The sequence below is a fragment of the Mandrillus leucophaeus genome, unplaced genomic scaffold (genome assembly GCF_000951045.1).
Source record: "Mandrillus leucophaeus isolate KB7577 unplaced genomic scaffold, Mleu.le_1.0 Scaffold1008, whole genome shotgun sequence".
Lineage (NCBI taxonomy): Eukaryota > Metazoa > Chordata > Mammalia > Primates > Cercopithecidae > Mandrillus > Mandrillus leucophaeus.
The window spans coordinates 237,397-243,391 of record NW_012098188.1 but is presented as its reverse complement, the minus strand read 5'-3'; positions in this window follow the sequence as shown (position 1 = coordinate 243,391).

Below are 5,995 nucleotides of genomic sequence, written 5' to 3'. Positions count from 1 at the left end.
GCAGACATGTGACGTCATCGCGCCGACGCAGGCGTCCGCTCGGCCCCGCCTGCTCTATTTAAACTTCTGGATTCAAGATGGCCGCTAGACCGGAGCGTCCTCCCGCGCAGGCAAGACTTACTCGTTTAGAGTCATGTTATCTTCGAGTATCTAGAGAGACATTTTAACCCACACCCTAGAGAGGCGTTGTAATCCCTGCGTATCTTTTAACGCTACTTGGCCCTCACCTGCGAATCTACTGTTCTTTAATAATCCTCATTTTCTGTGCCCCGGAAGTGCCTTCCTCTCTTCGCGTCTGTTTTCCGGAAGTGGTTCTTCTCCCTCTCCACCCTTGCGCGCGCTTGGGCGGTCCAGCTGCCCCTAGGGCCGACTCCAGGGGCTATTTGGCGGCTGAACATGCCGCATTTTTTCAAGGCGTGCCTTTGGTTTTTTTAAGAAGTGCTATCTAAAGGAAAGGCTGGACTATGGCTCTGGGGAACTTTCATATCCTCAGTTGACCTTAGGCTGTGTGACCTTGAGCAGGTAGCATAACCTGAGTTTCCCGCGTGACCTATGTGCAGATTGAGATGATAAAATGAGAGAGCTAAACCGGAAAGCTGTTCCAACATAGCGGGCCGTGAGCAGGTGGCCGTTTTGTCCTCTGGCACCACTGGCTCAGACTTAAGCAGCCTCACTGACCGCCAAGATTGCATGCCATGCCCACCAAGATTTAAAGGACTCTGATAATTCTTTCTCTCCCCAAACAGTGTTTTCCCTATGTAATCTTAATAAGCAAGCCTGGAGGAATCTCTGACTTGTGAGTGAAGGCTCTCCAGGTGCCCTGGTTTAAGGGCAGAGATTTATTTTCTCTGAGGCTACAAAGGAGCATCTGGGAGATGCGAGAATTCTTCTACCTTTGGCAAAACAGGGAGGAGGGTTGGAGCTCTCCAAGTTGCCTCTGGTTTGAGCTTTTTCTTTCTCTTTTGGTGTGTCGTCTCTGGCCAGCAACACCTGTGAGTCCTTGATTTGGCGATTAGGGAAGATGTTTTTAGTTCACATAACTATTCTTTAGAGAAAATTGATCCTGAAAACACCTTATTGCCTGATCATAGAATGACTGCATTACTCAGAATTCTTTACCTCCACTGGAATTTAGTGAAGGGAAGGCCCAATGTACATTAGGAAAATACAGGCACACTCCAGTCCTTAAACCTTCCACAACCCTCTAACTCTTTAAGGTCGAGTGTGATCCTCCCCAGAACTGCATCTTCTAGGAAGTTCATGAGAAAGGAAGGATCCCAGGTCCCATCCCTGATCTCCTGAATCGGCATCTGCATTTTAACAGAATCCTGAAGCAGTGGTCTAACTCCTTTGGTTGTGGTATGGTTTGAATGTATACCTCCAAAATTCACATATTGAAATACTAACCCCCAAGGTGATAGTATTAGGAGGTGGGGCCTTTGGGAGTTAAGTCATGAGGGTGTAGCCCTCATGAATGGGATTAGTACTCTTAGAAAAGGGACCCCAGAGAGGTCTCTTTCCACCATGTAAGGATAAAAGTACAAGGAGAAGATGGTAGTCTGCAAACTGGAAAAGGGCCCTCCTCAGAACCTGACCATCTTGGCACCTTGATCTCAGACTTCCATCTTCCAGAACTGTGGGAAATAAATTTCTTTTATAAACACTCAGTCAATGCTACTTTGTTATAGCAGCCTGAATGGATTAAGACAGGTGGTCTGGTTTAAAGTGATGTGTTGGCATCAGAAGTTTAAGGAAAGACTGGATTCACAGAACCAGAATCTGGGATGCTGTTTACAGAGCAAGTATTTCCTGCATTTGGACACTGTCGGCAGGTCGATTCAGGAGACAGACGAAAACTTTATCACCGGGCAGCCTGGATGAACACCACAACTTTGAGATCTTTCACTTAAAGGAAAGATAAGGGCATCCACTATTTCTACACCTGCCTGGCAGAGTGAGAACTCACCAAGGGTAAGTCTCTTTGGAGCAGCAAAATGCTCCATAATTTAACTCTTAAAATTTTAAACTAGTATTTCTTCCTTACTCCCTTCTGTCTCGTATTGTATCTCCATGTAACTAGTTAAAAGTTGAGCTCCCAGCTGGGTGAGGTGGCATGTGCCTGTAGTCTCAGCCACTCAGGAAGCTGAGGTGGGAGGATTGCTTGAACCTAGGAATTCATCTTCAGCCAGGGCAGTGTAGTGAGACCTCATCTCTAAAGAAAAAACAAAAGACGAAAAAAGTTCAGCTTTCTAGTGTAAGGAAGAATATCATATTCATTCACATTTGTCTTTGTCATCTCATCACCAAGCCTAGCGCTTGGCATATAGTATATGATCAATAAATATTTGTTTTGGATGTTGGATTTATGTAAATTACCATTGTGATCTGAATATATAGTAATTTAATTGCCCTTTAAGATGTTTTTTCTGTAATTAATTTGCTTATTTTTGCTCATCTGTTTTCCTTAGTAATTTAGTTTCAAACAGGTTTGTTTATTTAGCCATTTATCATATAATTATTAAGCATCTGTTGTATAGCAAGTGTTACATTGATACAGGTCATACATAGTTGAAAGAATTCAGCCCTTATCAGGGATGCAGAGTCCAGTGGGTAGGGAGACATCTGATGTGTAATTACAGAAGTGTGATGATGTGGTATTGCAAAGCCATACACAGATGCTCTGGTTGTGCACACCAGCTACGGATTAGGAAACCTTTAGCTCCGGGAGGTGCCTGCAGTAGCACCCAGCACAGAAACAAAATGCCCCACCTTTCCTCTCCAGTGCTCCCTCCCAGGAGGTTTTATTCTGTATCCCATACGGGAGGAGAAATGGACATGGATAAGGGATGCTTGTCCACAGCTCTGCTCCAGGGAAAGGACCATATCTCAGAATCTTTGAGTCTGATCAGTTCTTTCAGTCTACTCTCCTTGTCGTGTTATTTCATTTTCCAGTCTTGGCTTTTTTTTTTTTCCTGTTTTTTTTTTTTTTTTTTTGAGACAGAGTTTTGCTCTTGCTGCCCAGGCTAGAGTGCAATGGCACCATCTTGGCTCACCGCAACCTTTGCCTTCCGGGTTTAAGCGATTCTCCTGCCTCACTTTCCTGAGTAGCTGGGATTACAGGCATGTGCCACCACGCCCTGCTAACTTTGTATTTTTAGTAGAGACATGTTGGTCAGGCTGATCTCGAACTCCCGACCTCAGGTGATCTGCCCGCCTCGGTCTCCCAAAGTGCTGGAATTACAGGCATGAGCCACCGTGCTGGCCGGCATCTTAACACCTTAATACCTCTTGTCGATCAACGTTATAAGTGATTTGGTTTTTTTTTAAAAAAACAAAAAACAAAAAACAAATCTCTCGTCATGTGTATTCAATATGCTTAGTTTATTCTGCCTCCTGCTTGATAACTGCTCTTCTTTGTCACTTCCTCCCCATATCTTGCAAACTGATCCCAATGAACTGTGCAGCTTAGATACGTGCACTTTAATTTCAGGGGAGTGTGACCACACTGCTGGAGCACTGCCCTTTCCATGGGGGCTTCACAGTAATAACTCAAGATAACATGCCCTCTCTGCTTAGTTTAAGCAATATCTTGTCTTGAGACCACCGTGGAGTTCGGAGAAAGGAACTTTTGCAATCTTGGAGTAGAACTCCCCATCCGAAACCATGGAAAGAGGGGCTACGTCTTTCCCATAGATCACTATCTCTAGGAACACAGTGAGGGAATAGATGAAAAAGGTCAGTGTTAATGCCACTATGTGGAGGGAGCCAGCCTGACGACAGAGGCAGCTTAGCTGGATCCAGAGCTGAGAATGAGGTAGAGAGAGACACACACACACACACACACACACAGAGAGAGAGAGAGAGAGAGAGAGAGACAGACAGACAGAGACAGACAGGCACCTAGGTATGGTTGCAACTCTTGAACCTGTGGATGCAAATGTAATATTATACATTGAACTGAAAAATAGAGATGGTAAGATTTCCTGAGTATTTCTGTTATTGTATTAGAATTCCTTAATTACAGTGCTTGTAACTGGTATTCTAGATAAGTATAAGATACAGCAGATAAGCTTTCAAAGGTTTCATGCATAAACAATACATTTTATATTCCTGACTCGCTTTCCCCACTACGCCTACGCTTTTATATTTGTTTCGTTAGCATTGAGTTTGTAAAGCTTGCAAACCAAACCATTCTTACTAATATAAGTGCTTTTTACATTTCACATGGCTGTTTTCCATTAGAAATATGCTATAAAAACTGACTGCTTAAAGGAACAGTGGGTAAATTCTTTCTAAATGTGATGATATATTTTCAAAAAATAGGAATTTTATATATATACTATATTATATATATATTACATTATTACATATTTCTGTTATACATATGTTTAGATATTCATATAAAACAAAATAAGACTTTTCTTTGATAACATTTGTGTTTTAGTCTGTTCAGACTGCTATAACAAAATACCCAAAACTGGGTGGCTTATAAACAATAGAAATGTGTTTCTCACAGTTCTAGAAGATGAATGTTCCAAGATAAGTAACTAGCAGATGGTGTGTGTTGAGTCCCTATTTCCTAGTTCATAGATGACACCGTTTTGCCCTGTCCTCACATAGTGGAAGGGGCAAGGGAGCTCTCTGTGACCACTTTGATAAGGGCACTAAACCCATTCATGAGGCTCCACCCTCAGGACCTCCTCCCCTCCCAAACACCCCACATCCGAACACCATCACCGTGGGGGATAGGATTCAACAAATACATTTTTGGGATGGGACACAAACATTCAGACCGTAACAATCTGAAAACATAATTCAAAATAGCCATCCTTTAGAAGAATAATTTATTTATGACTCAGTATATCTGATAATATATGATAATCTTTAGGTCTTTTAACATGATATTGAAACTAAGTATCAAACTATTTCTATTAAAGAGTAACATTTTTAAAATGTGACATTTATTTTATAAGCTTCATTTTAATTTAATATGTGAAGGATTCGAAATGTAATATTATGCATTGAGCTGAAAAACAGAGATAGTAAAGCAGGTGAGCTTTCAGAGTTTTCATACTTAAATGATATATTTTATAGAAAACAGGTTCAGATCCTTGATAGCCAGGTGGTGAGTATGTGGTAACAAATGTACACATAATCCTAAATAATTTTTAAAATCCCAATCAAAGAAAACCTGCATTCTCTGCTCTGTGTACTTCATTGCAAAGCAACTGTACGGTGAACATGGCTGCTAGGGGTCCACCAATTGTGCAGACATAAATACTCCTTTCTAGCCTTCAAATATTTTTGTTATCATGGAGCTGATTATTAAGGAAATAATATCAATGTCAAATAAGTAACATTGTTGGGTGACAGGTGGACAGCTTCAGTGCCTTATGCTCCATCAAATTCACCAAAATGCTGTGTTTTAATTTGGACTACAAGATCTAGTCATTATTGGTGCTATTATCAAAATAAACACCCTAACTACTAAAACATTTAATTATCTAATCACCTCATTTCAAAGAGACAAAATAAGGATTTTGGTCTATTCTTTGTTAGTAAAATGCCTTGCTTTCCTGAGCATCCACTCCTATTACTAGAATCTTATTAATATTTACTACACTTATTGCTGCCCACTCCTTGCCAGTCCTTTGTAAACACTGTCTCATATCACTTGTACAATGTCGAAAGATAGAAATATATGGGCCAGGCGCGGTGGCTCACGGTTGTAATCCTAGCACTTTGGGAGGCCGAGGCAGGTGAATCACCTGAGGTTGGGAATTCGAGACCAGCCTGGCCAACATGGAGAAACCCCGTCTCTACTAAAAATACAAAATTAGCCGGGCATGGTGGCATGTGTCTATAATCCCAGCTACTCAGGAGGCTGAGGCAGGAGAATCTCTTGAACCCGGGAAGTGGAGCTTGTGGTGAGCCGAGATGGCACCATTGCTCTCTAGCCTGGGCAACAAGAGTGAAACTGTCTCAAAAAAAAATA